General features: G+C 31.4%; 1 protein-coding gene across 3 annotated transcripts in view; it reads left to right on the top strand.

Moving 5' to 3' along the window:
* The first annotated feature begins 257 nt into the window (after nucleotides 1–257).
* The window catches only part of dnc (phosphodiesterase dunce), a 760,818-nt gene continuing 743,291 nt past the window's right edge, over nucleotides 258–17,784 (top strand). Inside the window, exon 1 of one of the 3 annotated variants that reach the window (XM_072526397.1) lies at nucleotides 258–618. The gene's annotated coding sequence lies outside the window, so the exon portion shown is untranslated. Of the gene's footprint in view, nucleotides 629–17,784 lie in introns of all 3 variants that reach the window. The other 2 variants (XM_072526398.1, XM_072526399.1) reach the window with 2 other exon arrangements.

Genomic DNA, 17,784 nt, shown 5'->3' with positions numbered 1-17,784 from the left:
ATAGTTAGATAGTTTTTTATAAGAGATATACACATTAATATCAATTCTCCGCCACTGTCGTTGTAATAATAATCGTACGACCTCGACAACTCGGGCCAAAAAAATTGGTAGACCACAATTACCTCGCGCGGTGTAAGTTAGTAACTATAACTAATTATGCACCTCGTTCTAATTTCAATACTCAACAACATTAACATATGTAGATAACAAAACAATAGCAACATCAGAGCCTACCGCGGTTTTTTGTTGTTTTAATCGCAAATTCTCGCCGTGCCTCGTTCGCTTTCGTTCGCAGTTAGCTCCCGGAATCGAGAGAACCAGTGCATCATAGTATGCCGCGAACGTGGAGTTCCTAAAGGCCTTTCAAAACAGTTGACGGTCGCGCTCATCACCATCGTGCCCGATAAAAACAAGTGAACTCGAAAAAAATGTGGTCAAAGTGTGCGTGTGTTTGTGTCATGTGCTGACATATTTGAAATATTTTTCTGTGTATGTTTGTGTTGCCATTCGAAGGATTATTTACAGCTGTTTGGTTTTTCTGTAAAAGAAAAAGGTGGCTTGAATACCTGGATTAATTTAAGAATCTTCGGAAATCCAACAGTTCCGAAAAAGTTTTGAGTAAGCCGAAGTGTGTTGATGAAGTTTATAACCGAATAGAAAATTAGAAATTAAAATATTAATATTTTTCTATTCAATTGTTGCAATTTTATTACTCTAGTTTATTATAATAAAATTTAAAAAAAATATAAATACCTATCTAAACATATTTCAAACTAGATTGATTACGATTAATTAATAGATAAAAAGCATCTAATCGGGAATTAAGGAAAAGGAATTATTAACTTTGCGTTAATGACATTTTAAATTTTTTACGCTACGACTCAGAAATTTCGTAACAGTTTTGATGTAATAAAAAAACTATATATTTATTTTTAAGCATTTCCCTAATTTTATTGTACATTATTTAAAGTATTCACACGACTATAAGGTATTTTGGTTTATCACCTATTATGTTTAACCTGTCATATAAATCTAACGGATATATTATAAGCACGAACACAATTAACTAGGCTTTATTACAAGTAATCTTAGTTTACTCGACGAGGTTATCTGTAAAGACAATGTTAATTTTTTTGTTATTTAACTCCAATAAGTATAGCAATCTGCACACATATGTATAATATATATATATATATATATATATATATATATATATATATATTTATATCTAATTTCTTTCTACCCACCATAGGGTGTCGAGATGAGATGTCATTTTAATTGTGCACTAATCTTCCTATCTTGTGCGATCACCTTCGCTTCTCTCCATGTAACTCTATTTTTCATAAGTTGTTTTGCTAGTACATTGTTTTAAGTCTCCCTAGATCTTTCTCCCATCTTTTTTTCCTGGTAATTTAGTTTCCAAACCTTTTTCGCCGGTATTACATTTTTATATTTAGTCGCTGTAGACGTCCCCACCAGATTAACTGCCTTTTTACAACATACTCAGCCATCGACTCTATTTTTAATTCATGTCTTATAATATTGCTTCGTATCCCATCCGTTCTATACTCCAGTCACACTGGCCATTTTTTTATCTTCTCAATTTTGCCAGACTTACCGATTTACTTGAAACTTGGCAAGTTAATGAGCAAGTGCTCAAATAATAAAAGTGTTATCATCATCATCGTTTTGGCTTTACAAACCTGTGTGGGTCCTAGCCTCCCCAAGAATTTTTTTCCAGTCGTCCCTATCCATCGCCTTCCTCCGCCAAGCACGTATTTCCATATTTCTCATATCTTGATCTATGTCATCTAGGAATCTTGTTCTTTGACCAATAGGTCTATCAAGAAGCGTTTTTCTAGCTGGGTTGGTTTGCTCCATCCGCATTACATTGCCTACCCTCCTCAGACGTCCTATCTTAATGTGTTTTACGATATCTGGCTCCTGGTATTTTCTATAGAGTTCGAAGTTTTATCGTCTTCTCCAGACACCATTTTCGTTTACCGCTCCATAGATTCGCCTTAGTATTTTTCTTTCGAAACATCCTAACATGTTTTTATTGCTTTTTGTTAAAGTCCAGGTTTCTGAACTATATGTTAGGACTGGACGTATTATTGTTATGTAGAGTTTTACTTTTGTATTTCTTGATATAACTGTAGATTTTAAAAGGAGATTAAGCCCAAAATAGCATCTATTAGCCGTGCAAATTCTGCGGTTTATCTCTGCGGTAGTGTCATTTTCAGTATTGACGAGCGTTCCCAGGTATACAAATTCGTTAACTGCTTCGATGACGTCGTTTTCTATAACAAGTGGCCGTAGTATTTGTGTTTGCATCCTATTTTCATGTATTTCGTTTTATTGGTGTTAATTATTAAACCCATTTTTGTAGCCGTTTCCTTTAGTGCTACATACGCCTCTCGTGCTGCGTTTTCCATTCTCCCAACAATATTGATATCATCAGCATATGCTAGGATTTGCACACATTTGTTATATATTGAACCTGTAGTTGTGATTTGTGACGTACGTATTACTTTTTCCAAAACTAGATTGAATAATATACAGGAGAGTGGGTCTCCCTGACGTAGCCCGTTATTTGTTTTAAAAGGTTCCCCCTGGATTCGTACTCTGCATTCAATTTTTTCAACGGTTAGTTTGGTTAGACTTACGAACTGATTTGGTACTCCTAGGTCTATCATTGCTCTAAACAATTCTCTTCTATTTACAGAGTTGTAGGCTGCCTTGTAGTCTATAAATATGTGGTGCGTATCTACACCGTATTCCAGTGTTTTTTCTAGAATATGTCTCAGGGTTGAAATCTGATGAATTGTTGACTTACCACCTCTGAAACCAGCCTGGTATTGTCCTATTATTCGCTCTGCATATGGTGCCATACGAGGGCATAGTATGTTGGAGAATATTTTATACGCTGCATTTAGGAGCGTAATTCCTCGATGGTTAGAGCATTCAAAGATATCTCCCTTTTTGTCTATGGTGTAAAGTATTTTAATATTCCAATCACTGGGAAGGGACTTCTGTATCCATATTTATTTTATAAGCTGCTGTAACTCTCTTATGATATTGTGGCCACCTTCTTTATATAATTCCGCTGGGAGATTATCTATTCTAGGTGATTTGTTTCTGGCTAGTTTGTTTACAGCGTTTAAGTATCTGGTTAAAATATTCCGTCTATCGGTTTAGAACGTCTGTTCTTGTTGTAAATAGATCGCCATTCAAACTTCTATATTGATTCTTGTTTGCCTTGAATTCTTTTCTGTTGATGTTAACTTTCTTATAGAATGTTCTGAATTCCTTCTCTCTGTTGAGGTTTTCTATATATTGAAGTTCCTTTTTAAGTGGTTTCGTTTCTTCATTCTGTTTTTTTTTTCTTTTTTATTTCTTCTCTTCTCTTTGTCTGGTCATTCTCTATACTTGTTCTAGTTCGGCGGGTAAGCATTTTTGCATAGGCTTCATTTTTTTTTCTGTGTTGCGTCTTTGCATTCATCGTCAAACCAGTAATTTTTTCGGGTACACGTTTCTGTTCCTATTTCATCTTGTGCTGCTCACTCAATATCTTCCTTTATCCTGTTCCAGTAGGAGTCTATATCTCTCTGGTCTTCTTCCGTCAAAACAATGGTCTGAGTCTATGTTTGCGCCTCTATAACTTCTGCAGTTTGTTATGTCCGTTCCGTGTCTTAACAAAAGTTATATGACGCCGATATGTGCTTCCGCCCCAGGGGTGGTTGCCACCTCTGGTTGCCACCACTTCTCGTGGGTGTAAATTCTTTTGCTTAAAATAATCACAGAGAATTAAATTCTAAGCAACTTTTGTTTATAGATTTTTTTAGAAAATCAATACTCTTTGTGGTGTTTATGGTTAAAAAAGCGAATTTTTATTGGAAAAGTCACGTCTTTTAAAGGTTTTCATGAATAACTCAAAACATATACCTTCGATCGAAAAAATATTTAAAACAAAAATGAAGCTTATAAAAAAAGAATCAGATTAATTTTTACAATATATTCTAGATACAATACAAAGTGAGACATCATTGGTAAAAGGAAACATTTTTTTTCCGAATATTTGGATCAGTGTATTCAACATTAAATTTTAAGAAAATAGTTGATTTAGATTTTAGAAGAAAAAAATTATATTAAAGTATCATCTAATTTGAAAATTTTTAAAAAATTGTTTTTTTTTTTCAAAAATCATAGAAACGATAATATATAAGTAAAAAATGATATAGTTGCTTTCTTCAATGAATATTCTCGTTTTTTATAAACTTCGGTAGTGCAGTGAATATATCACTGATTAAAGTGAACGTCTTGGTTTGAGCATCTCCGTTTCGAGTGCTTCAAACCTTAATTTTTTCAAATTGAATGGTAGTTTGGCTATCTAATGGACCTAGCCTTGCCACACTTGACATTAAATTTAAATTTAAGTAAATTTGGGTTACTCGGTTACTCGGGTTACTTAATATTTAGGGAAATCTTTAAAGTGTCAATAACTGGTTAGGTATCAATAACTGGTAGGTTTATCTACCAGTACTTATGTCAGTTTAAGCAATGGTTTTTGATTTATTTTTGGTTTGACCGGAATATGTTATCCAAATATTATGTTATTCAAAGTTGGCTTCCCAAACATAGGCTTCCCCTAATTCCTTCCAGTTCTGTAGGTCTTAAGCTTCCTGCAGTCAATTCCCAGCGATTCTTTTGACGTCGTTTGTCTATCGTGTAGGTGGTCTACCTCTGCTCTTTCTATCAGCTCGTGATCTCCACACTGTAATTTTTGGGTCTACCGCTCATCATTAGTTCTGTCCACATGGCCTGCCAAATTCCACTTTAGCCATGCTATACGCTTTGTGATATCTGTGACGCCTGTCTTTCTTATTTCTTCGTTTCCTCTGTCTCTGATATTCAGTTTAAGTATGAGCATTTTAGTCGTCTTTTGGGCTACTCTGACTTTGGTTGCTGTAGCCTGGATTAAGGAAAATGTTTCGGCGTATTAAGTCAATATAGCGTTAAATTTATAAAACCAAATTATGTAAACACTGGAAGAGCAAATAACAACATTATAACAAGCATCTTATCCAATTGGGATTACTACAGTACTATCTACACGGATGCCTCCAAATCAGAAGACGGTACAGGATGTGCCTTTTACATTCCCATGGAGAAGGTAGAAAAAATGTTCAAATTAAAAGCAAATATTTCCATATTTAGTGCGGAAGCAATTGCCATATATCAAGCCCTACTTTTTGTTTCTAACAGAGATTCCTCCGTTATTATTGTTTCAGATTCCATGTCAGTTCTCACAGCCATTAACCAACCTTTTGTTCCAACCTCATACTCCAATCCCTACATAATATTAATTAAAAAATTAGTTAAACACTTTAAGGAAAATAAAAAAAATGTGATATTTATATGGGCCAAAGCACACAGTGGAATTAAACATAATGAACATGTGGACCAACTAGCCAAATTAAGTATTAATTCAGTGGATACCACAGAATTTCTACCCAGTATTTCTGATTTGGTTGCTTCACGCAAGGCAGTTTTAAAATATAAATGGAGTGACCTATGGTCTGAGTTTTGTTTTACCAACCCAAATAGATACACTTCTTTACACACAACTGTCCCTGTTGCACATTGGCACAGAACTTATAATGTCCCTAGGCGTTATATAACAACCATATCTAGGCTTAAATTTGGACATGCTTGTTTTCCTGCTCATCTTGCAAGGATTCATGTGATCGAGAGTAAAAACTGTTTGGAATGTGGAGTAGAAGGTGACCTAGATCATGTAATTTTTGGTTGTGCCAAATATAATTTGGAATCCACCTTATTATATAATAATATAGTTCGTATTACCGGTAAATCTCCGTTTAACGTTTTATCTGCCCTAGCGACTCAAAATAGATTAATTTACGATTGCATAATCGATTTTTTGACCAAATGTAATATTTTTCTTTAGTTAAAAAAAAAAAAATTTGTTTTTACTTTTTATCTTTGTTTTCTCTCCTTTATATGTTTAATCCTATTTACTGTGTATGTTATATATTATAATGTCCTGATGGTCCCCTGGACGTGAAACGAGTGACCCATGTTAATTGTATATGTTTATGGATATATATGTGTATGTATTATTTATATTTTTTCTCTTCTTTTTGTTAAATGTTGTAAATTTATCTATTTTAGTCTATTCGATTGCAAATAACTCAAAAACTTTTTACTGTACCTAATGAGATTAAAAGATCATGTAACTGGCTGTATGGCAAACTGCCGAAGCCATAAAAATAAAAAAAAAAAAAAAAAAAAAAAAAATGACTAAAAGCACACATGGAACATCTTCTTTTTCAAATAATTAGGCATGTTGCTCAAGAAGAAGTCTGATAGAGCTCCATATGCGGCTCATGCTAAAGTAATTCGTCTTTCTAAGTACAGCAGTTTGCTTGTCTCTAGCAATTTGGATTTCATGCCCAAAGTATTTATATTTATAAACTAATCTTATTTGGTTGCAATCGACTTATGGATTTTGGCTTGGTACCAGATATATATTTCCAAATACATATTTTTTGTATATTCCCCAACTAAATCCTATCCCAGTCAATATTTTATCGTTAGTATTGATATAGTTAATTTTGGCGTCCCAGAGACCTAAGGATGCATAGTAAATTGTAGTATGCGAAACCGGTCGTCCGTGGTTTAATAAATTGATTGTAGTCTTTTTTATTTATGTTTCTTTATCTAAATATTTATCGTTAGTGTTAACAGTTTATTTAAGGCATGTTTATGGCAACGGCTACAGCTTAGATTACTACACAATAATTTGAATACATAATGGTATTAAAAAAGTAAAAATGATTCGCGCGAGAAAACCGGTCCGATAATTCCCAATTAACCGTTCGTTTAATTGCAATTACGAATTTCCACTTTTTTACTTTATGTCAAGGGGTGTCATAATTTTAGAAATATTGATTTTCCTGTCTCAGTTCTCGCTGTTCATTGTGTTCTTTTTTCAATGGTGACGACTATCATTATCACTATTAAGAACATATTAATTCGCGTAAATAAACGAATATACTATTAGGGATATTTTTTTCAAGAAATAATCTCGGGAATATTATAAAATAAGAATGCAAGATACCAAGATATCGAAAAAGTAAATTTTTCATCAGAATACCTATACATTCACAAATTTTCTTTTTCATTATTTATTCAAATACGGAGCTGACAATTGCATGATATACATAATGGCAAATTGGCAAATCCAAGATTACGATAATGTATTACACCGAAAACGCCACATTAATAATTTTCAGAAAATATTCTTCTTATTCTTAGCCCTTAGGCCTGTTCTTGTCCAATTGGCTGAGTCGTATTGTGACGTTAACTGCCAGCTATCGCATTATCTTTTAAAGTGTCTTCCTGGTGTACTGATGCCTGTTGGGGTTAAATCTCTTGCGCTATTAGGGCTAATTGCTCATTATGGTTTTGCTATGCCGGTTCTATCCTTGTCTTTTTCTTCGTACCAGCTCCTATATTTCACAAAGGTCTATTATTTGGTTATTTGGTATTTGGTCCCTTAATGTTTACCCAGCAGTTGATCTCACGGCTCTCATTACTAACTTTCTAAGTATTATTTTTGTTTCTACTGTATCTGCTTTCGTTTCTATCGCGTATGACATGATTAGTTTTACACCTGATTTATATAGACGTACCATATAGTGGACTTTTTTGACAGATTGCCGAGTTGATATCTACTTCGATAATAGTTCATTCTTGACTCTAATAATTTTCGTTTTGTTGTTAGTATTAATGTCTGTAATTATCTTTATCATTCTATTTAGATTTAGATCGGGACACAACACTAACTACCACTTACTAGTGATAAAAAAAATGATAGAGAAGTCAGCAGAACGCAACAAACCATTGGCACTAATATTTGTGGACTACAAGAAAACATTCAATTTCATAAGTCGACAGAAAATGTTAAAAGCGTTGACAGAATGCCGAATAGATTACACTAACATAATCAAATATATCTACCATAATGCCACGACTAGTGCAAGACTGTCTGAACAAGAAACAAATAAATTACACTATTTTAAAACAGCTAAATACAGCTAAAAACAGCAAGGAGATCCGATTCTCCAAACCTATTCACTCTTTTAGAACGTACTGCTTTGTTGTGACATGTCTAACACAAATTTTATATTTATATGGGATTAAGCCACAATTTATTGTAACGATAATTGCATTTATACCTAAACAAAGTTTGACGTTTCGATTTCCACTTGAAAATTGTTTTTAAAAAAGATTAATTTAAAAATTCTGAATAATGTATAACCAACAAGTTGTTTCAGGTTATGTTTTTCAAAGTAAAAATTGGTCAAACTTTATTTAGGTAAACATATAATTATGATTAGTATAAATTGTGGCTTAATCCCTCATAAACATAACATTTAGCAATATTATGGGTGTTGGAAAAATTATATGACGCTTCCTTGGAGGTCGGACTAAAAATTAATATAAAGATAACGCAAATAATGAGTCTGTCTCTCTCTTCAGTCCCGACCACCTCTCCACCACCCTCTTTTAAGAGTCCTCTACGGCGACTTGTGCTAGATCACATCCACGTTTTATTTTCTTACAGTGGACTTGTGTTTCTGATCAATAATCCCAGGTATAAGTATGAGCTCACAACCTTAAACCGGACAATCGTGGTTATTTGTGGATGATTGTTATGTAGACTATCAACTATCTTGATCTTTGTCTTTGATATATTTAACTGCAGATAAAATATTTGACTTTTGTTTTCAACCAGTCGTGTGTGATCAATTAACACAAGATCAAAATACAAATTGCCATGATGGTCGCTAACATCCGAAACGCATAGGCACTACAAGAAGAAGGATATATGGAATTTATACCATTCTAGCCGTTCATCTACGACTGCCGTAGGTACTCTTTTGTCGCAGCGATCATAATTGTCGTAACTGTACTTCACTTGTTACCGCTCCCCTTTTAATACTCTCTTCCGAAATCGCAGAGAAAATAGGTCCAGATCTTGGCCTATAAATATGGAAAACAGTGTTTTTTTTTATTTAATCTTCTAATAATTTAATTTTATCTGCCTCATTTATATTGACTATTTAGCTATAATATATTATACACTTTAGAACGGATTACTTTTGAGATGAGCAGAACGATTTCCAAAGTAGAAATCGGAACGTCCAAATAAACGTATTACAAACTGAAATTGTTGTTAATTCCCTTTAAACATAGTAAATAACAATAAAATACCACAAGAACAAGCAATAAACAAAATTAAATTATCAACCCTGCAATATTGCGACAAAAACCATGAATAACTAAATATGACAAATAGAGCAATTTGCTGTAACCGCTTGTAGGGTATGAAAAAATAAACAACGTGAACAAAAAATATAGTGAGATCTATAGTGGCTGACAGTAAGACAGATACGGTTAAAACCAAGAATAAAGAAGTAAATACATTGCATTTTTCGTAAAACTAAACGCTGAAAATTAAATACCAGTATAATCAGTATAATGAAATTACCATAAACCTTTTGTATTGGGAATCAACTACAATGTTAAAAAGGCAAATACACCAAAGTTGAAACTTTTACCAGCCTAAATAAAACCATAATTACGTCTCCTCGATTCCGTACGCAATATTACTTTAATCAAATCATTCTCTTCGTCTTTGTAATTATTTTAAACAATACCTGAACTCATTTGAGAACAAGTTTGGCCATAAAAATCAATCTAAAGGCTTAATATTGGCCATCCTTATTGTAATGTTTTTATTAATTCTAATCTATTTATTATTTATTTATTAAAGGTTCTATTTATAACACTCACAAATTTGTTAAAGTCTTTATTTGTACTAATTTATTTTTACAATTAATTTAGTATAATACGTGCGTTACAATTTAAAAACGCGGCGCGCGATCTTCAGATATTAACTGTTTTCTTCCCAACAAAATTCCTCAGCCATTCGCGAATGCGGTGATTTCCCATCGAAGACCCCAGACTGGTTTTTATCCGGCCTGCTTGGAAACCTCGAGTCGTGGATGACTCATCATAATTCAGGTCTAGAGATTTCTGTCGACAAGTAAACAAGCGCCGAAATGACTAGAACAAAAAAAGAATTAGTCATAATATATTTACCGTTTTAAACGCCATGATTATCGTAACATTATTATAACCTTTTCATTACGATTGCATTAAAAGTAAAACTCTAAATCTATGTGGTTATTAAAGTTAAGCAAAATCTTATAACTAATTTGAACCTCACAGGTAAAACATTAACCTTTTATGTATATAAAGTAAAATATAATCCAATTAATTAATATAGTTAATAATAACGCCATCTGTTAGTCGATCTACAAAGTTTTTGTGTAACTGCATTACTGTCTTGTTAGAGTTTATCGCGTCGTATGACCCGTGTTAGTAAATTAATATTATTTTTAACAAAAATGTCAAAGTAGTGTACATAAACTTTGCAAATCCTAACTTTTAAAAGTTTCAATAAATGGGAATTATAAAATGAATCTAATTGTTTTCACCTCATTGTACTTTATTTACAATTTCTAAAGTGCTAAATGATAACCCATTTGCAAAAGTGAGTAAATTTTATACTAAGATAAAACATTAAGAAAGTCATTTTTTACAATTTGTTTACTGCATTCTGACGACCGGTTTCGAGGTTTAAACTTTTCATCAGATCAATTGAAACAACACAACATACAACAATAAACTGGAGTGAAAATAATTATCTCTTAGATGCCTCAATCGTGTCTACATTAATAAAATCGTTTGATCGCCAAGACACCTCTCATTTAATCTATTACTGGATTACGTAGACTTGATAGATAGGATATCATCAAATACGATATCGACATTTGTTAAGTAAATTGCATGTTTAATCGGAAGATGATGAGAAAATTGTAAAACTCGGTACAATATTTACAATTATATTGTGAGTAAAGTCTTTTTTATTGTTTTTATGCAAAAATATTTGTATAAACTAATCAGTAAAGCAATATAATTTAGTAGACGCGTAGAAATAAGTAAAAAATATAAAAGTTTTATTTAAAAATCCTTCATAAAAGGTGTATAATTAAAAAACTCTTTCGAGCTACATCAAAACAGAACGTTTTCGGACTTATTGTCAATCAGCAGTGTATTTACTTGGGATATGTATAACCACGTGAATGAATTTGAGTGACTTTATTGAGTTAATACAAACATAAAGATTAAATTTCGATTAAGGATAAAAAAGAATGTGGTTACATACTTACTAGGTACCAAAAATACCAAATTTACCCACTTATTTAGTGGCCTGTCTCATGTATACCCTATAAGTATTTAACCACATTGTTTTTTAACTTAAGTCAAAATTTAATCTTTACATTTGTATTCACTAAAGTGGTTATACTTATTTCAGGTAAATGCACTGATGATAGACTAGTAAATCCAAAAACGTTCTGTTTTGATGTACCCCAAACGGGTTTTTAATTATATACCTTTTTTATATATATATATATATATATATATATATATATATATATATATATATATATATATATATATATATATATATATATATATATATATATATATATATACCCGGTATTTAGGCGTTCGACGCCCTTCCGGTAGGGATCTATGGAGGAGTATCACCTAGCCGCAAGCCCTTATCTCTTGCCGTACTGCTCCACCATAGGCCGATCAGATACCAGCATATTCTAGACTAAGCCGCAGATTCATTTTAGAATTTTAAACTGCTGCGTTAGCCTTTTTGTTTTCTGTACACCGAGCCCGGGGATTGAACTGACATCTCTCGCATTGAAGCGAAGGAGAAGCCAGCCGCCCAGCCCGCTTGGCTAATCCGATCGATACCTTTTTTATAAGATTTTTAAATAAAACTTTTGTGATTTATAGTATCCAGCTAACTACAGGAATTTCATTTTTCTTGTGGATAAAAAATATAAATCTATACAAAACACATCATGCTAATCGTCATATAAAAGAAGGACGTTTAAAGGGCAAATAACATTATGTGTCTTTATAAGGCCCCTTGTCCTTTAAATAAATAAAAAAACACTTAAATAAACTTAAGAAATATTTGTTGTTTCCATTGTTCATATGTCAGAAATTTTGTTATTGTTATTGACTTTTTCACCCTAATTCAATTTAATAGGTTCAATATTAGTATTTAAAACTTGGTTCGGTTTTTAAGTGACATCATTAATTTTTCATGTCTTATTTTATTTAGTGCTTTACTTTAGTTAAAAACCATGCCAATAAATTTCCTTCCACTCACTCCGCAATCATGTCTAAACATTGCAGTGTCATCGTTTTATACACTATCAGCATTGGCTTTACATGGGCTTAACATGATTAATGATTCTTTGGATCAACTTTCTTGAAAACATATTTGCATAACAATTAACTGTGTTTGAGTGGCTGCCTCTCCTTACATCTTATTTTTATGATAAGTATCACACAAAATAGTAACAAAAATGTGTTATATTAACATCTGTAATAGTAAAATGACATAGCATAACAATTGTAGAATTTTATTATATACGATAAAACTTTTCAATAGCAGTCAGGAAAAATGACCAAAAATTAACTCTAATAAACTCTAAAGAATTATGCTAGTAGATACTCTCTCCAAACTTTGAGTATTGCTTAATTAGGACGAGTGTTACACGGTTTACTTCTGCGACTTTTTTGGTTCTGTGGCGTTTTTCCCATAATTTTCCCAAAACATGTCGATTTTACAATATATTGAAAATTTATAGATACTCCAATTCTTTATAATTTAATAGCTTATAAATATAAGATAAGAAAAACTCAAAAATAAAATTGTTTGTTGATAAATATAGGTCATTCAACGCGTCTGACGCCTCGAACATGTCGACAAAACGACTTTGACAAAATTTATAGATAACCAGCTAGTTATTTCTCGATACTTCTATTAACAGCAGCAAAAACAACTTTTTATATTGTCTGATGGAACTTTTTTTCCGATTTTCCTGACCGACGGGTGAAAGTGGTCAATTTTGTGACTTAAAAAATGTATTAATAACCGCCAGACATTGAAAAGTTATACAGTCATGAGTTTCTTGCCACCCGACTTTTTAACGTAAGAGATAGAAAACACCTTTACCTTGTGAAATAAAAAGAGATGAAACTCGTAGAGGTGGGAAATAATCGTAGAAACCTATAATTTACATTACATTACATTACCACTATCGATAGTCTCACACCTTTAGACGTTAGCTTCGAGCTAAATTACCTCGGTCATAATTATTATGTGTAATTTCCATTTTTAATTTGGCATAAAGTAAAAACTGATTGACCACAATAAAGCAAAAATGTGAATAAAATAATTTAATTAATAGTGATTATTTAATCTAAAGTTTTAAATTATTAACCAAAAATAATTTCTACTATGATTTGAGGAGTTTTATGGTTAAGGAGGATTCTGTGACTCTTGTCACAGAATAATTATGAATCCTTCGTGGCTTAGTGGTAAGAATTGGGCACTGAGACACAGACGTCGCAAACGATTAGAATTCAAAACCCACATTGTGGTTTTCTTTTGTTTTTTTTTTTAATAATTTGAAATTATGCAGAGATCGTTTTGCTTTGAATCACTTAACATTTATGTCACTCGTTACTAGTATTAGAAGTGTTTAAAGTTAAACATAAATATCTTATTAAAAAAACAGTATTGTTGTACTTCGAAAATAAAGTAAAAATTCTTCAAAATTAAAAGAACGTTTAAAGAATGTTTAAATAAGTAAAAATTCTACAAAAATAAACTGTACAGAGGACAGAGAACTGTAAATCTACCTGTACAGAGGAATTGATATTAACACTGAGATTCACCGGATTATTTGGCATTCACAACTGAAGACTGTAAAACTGGAATTGAATTTGAATTATTTTGTATTTCTATTTTATAATATTGGAATAAGACTAAATTGTAAATAATAAGTTTTTCGAAAACTTGTTACCTAATATGTATCATATTTTCTATTATTTTTTGATTGAGTAAAACAAAAATTTTATCCTTGATGTGAATTGAACCCCAATCTTCTTGTCAATAGACCATGTCTCTAACTATTACACCAATTCCACATACAATAATTGTTTTCGGACGGAACATACTTACCTTTAGTTTAGTCAAATATTTCAGTTGAGTTATTTTTATTATTAAATAAACTTAAAGATTTATGAGTTAAAATCGCTACTAATTAATGTTTTTTACTATAATATATCTTAATTTATTCAATCATTTATTCTAACATCAAAAATTATTAAAATAAAATATTTTCGAGGTCATCCGTATAATTATGACTGAAGTAAAATAGCCACGTCTAAAAATTAGCTTTACCTCGTACTATATTACAACTTAATCTGTCTTATATCCTTTCCGCTATTTGCCGGGCGGTAAGACACTCATCACTGTATACAGACAATCAGTACTTATTGCTTAGTAGAAGTCTCTTACGGATTTATTGGTGCATAACTACAATCTGACGAGAAAAACTAATTTTAAAGCGGAAGCAGGCATACATTCTCGTTTATAACAATTATAATATTATACTTATAGTTACTGTTATTTTAACAATTAATATTCAATTTTCTCGAAATACTTTATAATGAAAAATAATTTGAATAAATATCAAGTATTGTATTAAAAAAAAAATAATGAGAGTTTAAAAAAATTTTGAAAATCAAGAAAAAAGTTTCATTCATCTTTTTCATGATATTTAAATAAAATGGACTGTATATGAGAACACGAATAAATAAATATCAAATATTGCATTAAAAAAATTAATTAGTTGATGTAAAAACTTACATGTAAAATGTAAAAAAAAGTTACAAAATAAATTAAATTTATAAATTGTCGTCGGTCTCATCACTATTGTTATCATCGCTAAATACAAAATAAAATAATAAAACGTCTTGATGCTTCAAGCATGTCACCGATGAAATAAGAAATGTTGCAACAAATTAAAAGAACGATCCACGTTCCTCTTATTTGGTGACAATTTATAAATTTTTAATAAAGTTTTTTCTATTTTGAAAATTTTCAAAAAAATTTAATTTATCTAATTAATATTTTTTAATGTAACATTTATTTTTTATTTATTTATAATGTCATATACAGTCCATTTTATCGATAATACATATTGAAAGAGATGAATTATAATTTTTTTTATTTTTAAATTTTTTATACTTTCGTTATTCTTTTTAATACAATATTTGATATTTGTATTTATATATACGTGGGAATTTAAAAATTTTAAAAATATTTTAAATAAGGTCTTCTTCTTCTTCTCCTGTCTTCTCGACCAATGAAGGTTGGTTATAACCATTGCAAATTCGTTTCTATTTGCTGCTTTCCTTAAAAGCGTCTGTGTGTTCAACCCGGTCCAGTCGCGAAAGCTTTTCCGTAAGTATATTTATAGTCTACAAGGATTTTCCTTTGATTTTATCCTTCATAATCAGATATAACAACTTGTATTTCTCATTTCGAAGTATGTGCCCCAAATATGCTGTCTTTCTCCTTTTAATGGTCAAAAGTTCTCTGTTTCTTCCCATTCAGTGCAAAACTAATCTCAAAAGCTTCCAGCTTTCTCATTAGGTCAATATTAACAGTCCAACCTTCCACCATAAAGAAGAGTAAAGTGGATATAACATTTTGCCATCCGATATCGAATTTGCAGATTGAGTCTTTGGTTACCCAAAAATCGTCAAAAAGGCTGCTCTTGATTGCTCTATTCCTAATTTACTTTCTGATTTTGGATTTAGATCTTCAATAATCCATACTTTTAAGTACTTCATTTTGTTCACTTATTCAATATTTTCACTTTTTATCTGGATCCTTGTTATGACTTTACCCCTCTTACTGATAACCATGGTTTTTGTTTTCTTTATGTATATTGCTAAACCGCACTATTACTCACTATCACAAATTGTGTTTAGTAGCGTCTGCAGCTCATTCTCACTTTCAGCCATAATGACTGTATCGTCGGAATAACGAATGTTATTTATAGATTTTTTCACCATTTATCTTGATCCTTTCTGTACAGTTTTCAAGTGCTTGTGTAAATAACTCTTCGGATATATATTAAATAGTAATGGTGAAAGTACACAGCCTTGTCTCACACCTCTACTTATCTGTTGCGCATCCGTGCCATTCCATCTAATGTTACCACAGCCTGTTGGTTCCAATAAAGATTTCTCACTAGGCTAATATCATTTTTGTCGGATACTTTTCGCTTGAGACATGAGAATAATATGTTTAACTTTGTTGAAAGCTTTCTCGTAGTCTATAAATATGACGAAAAGACCTCTTTGTTGATCTTGGCATTTTTGTGCAAGGGTTGTGAAACTAAACTGTTCCGAAGCTATTACGAAAGAAAAACTGTCTATCACTCATATCTCCTTCGCACTTTCTGAATATTCTTGCGTGTATAACCTTAAACATGTTTTCAGTAATTGTGACATTAAGCCGATCAATCAATACTCATGACAGTATTTGAGATTCTTGGTTTTTGGTAGCTGAACAAAGGTCATAATAAAATAAGGTCACATGTTGTCAATATTAAGAATAATAAAACAAAATATATAAAATATTTACTAAATGCTTTTCCAAGAAAAAAATAAAAGATATCTATCCCGATACAGAAGTTTTTAGCTTTGCAAAACCAATGGTAAATTATTTACTTAAACATCCGCATATTGTTCTGTTTTTAAAAAATTCTGTTTTTGATCTGGGAATTTTGTTTTCGTTTTTCTACTTTCTCTATTTATTGTATATTTTTCACGTTCCGCGACAATTTCTCATTTTTGGTTACTGTAGAAGAAGCATACTTTTATGCTTTAGATACATCATAATTGCTTTTTCCTTAGATGCAGAAATTCTGCTATGTAAATAAATCTTAGATTTTGCTGCATAAATTCAATTATTATTCACGGAATGCATGTACATATTTGCCTAGTTATACACAACCCGAATAGCCTCCAATTCTGATAAATTTAAATGTGTGACAATGTGAGTTTATTATTTTTGATGTTAAATAAATATAATAAAATTTTTATTAAATCCAAAATACGGAAAACATAATAATATTGAAAATCCTATTATTTTGGATTTGAATCGTTTCAGCTTCTTCTTTATTAAGAAACTTTTCTCTAACCTAACTTCTCAAACTTCTTGACTTAATTTAAAGCTTAATATCTCGATGAATTAACTGAAGTAGAATTTCTCAGATCGGTTTCTATACCACAAGGAAAACGTTCCCGTCACGATTGCCAATATTCAACTCTTGTAACTCATCTGTAAAACTATTTATTCCCAAATCTTCACGTTACCTGATTAAACTTAATTATTTCACAAAGGGTTATAAATATCCAGCAAAGCTTAAGTCGTCCCAGATACTCGTTACTATTGTTAAGCTGTACTAATGATTAAATACAATGAAAGCTGTTGTGTAAGAGCATGAAGTCACATGTTTTATCATACATATTTCGATTAGGTCAGAGAAATATGTTGGTGAGAATGAAATAGTATATTGTAGCAATAAGTTTTGAATGTTCGTTTGCCATATATACGATATTTTTTATGATATAAACGTTTTTAAAAATTATACATAAAAGAATGTATAAAAACTGTTAAGAACACATGACAAATACACATTCAGCTTCAGGGATGCATTATTTACTCGAGAGGCT

The sequence above is a fragment of the Diabrotica undecimpunctata genome, chromosome 3 (genome assembly GCF_040954645.1).
Source record: "Diabrotica undecimpunctata isolate CICGRU chromosome 3, icDiaUnde3, whole genome shotgun sequence".
In the NCBI taxonomy this organism is placed as follows: domain Eukaryota; kingdom Metazoa; phylum Arthropoda; class Insecta; order Coleoptera; family Chrysomelidae; genus Diabrotica; species Diabrotica undecimpunctata.
This window is presented reverse-complemented; position numbering and strand designations above follow the sequence as displayed.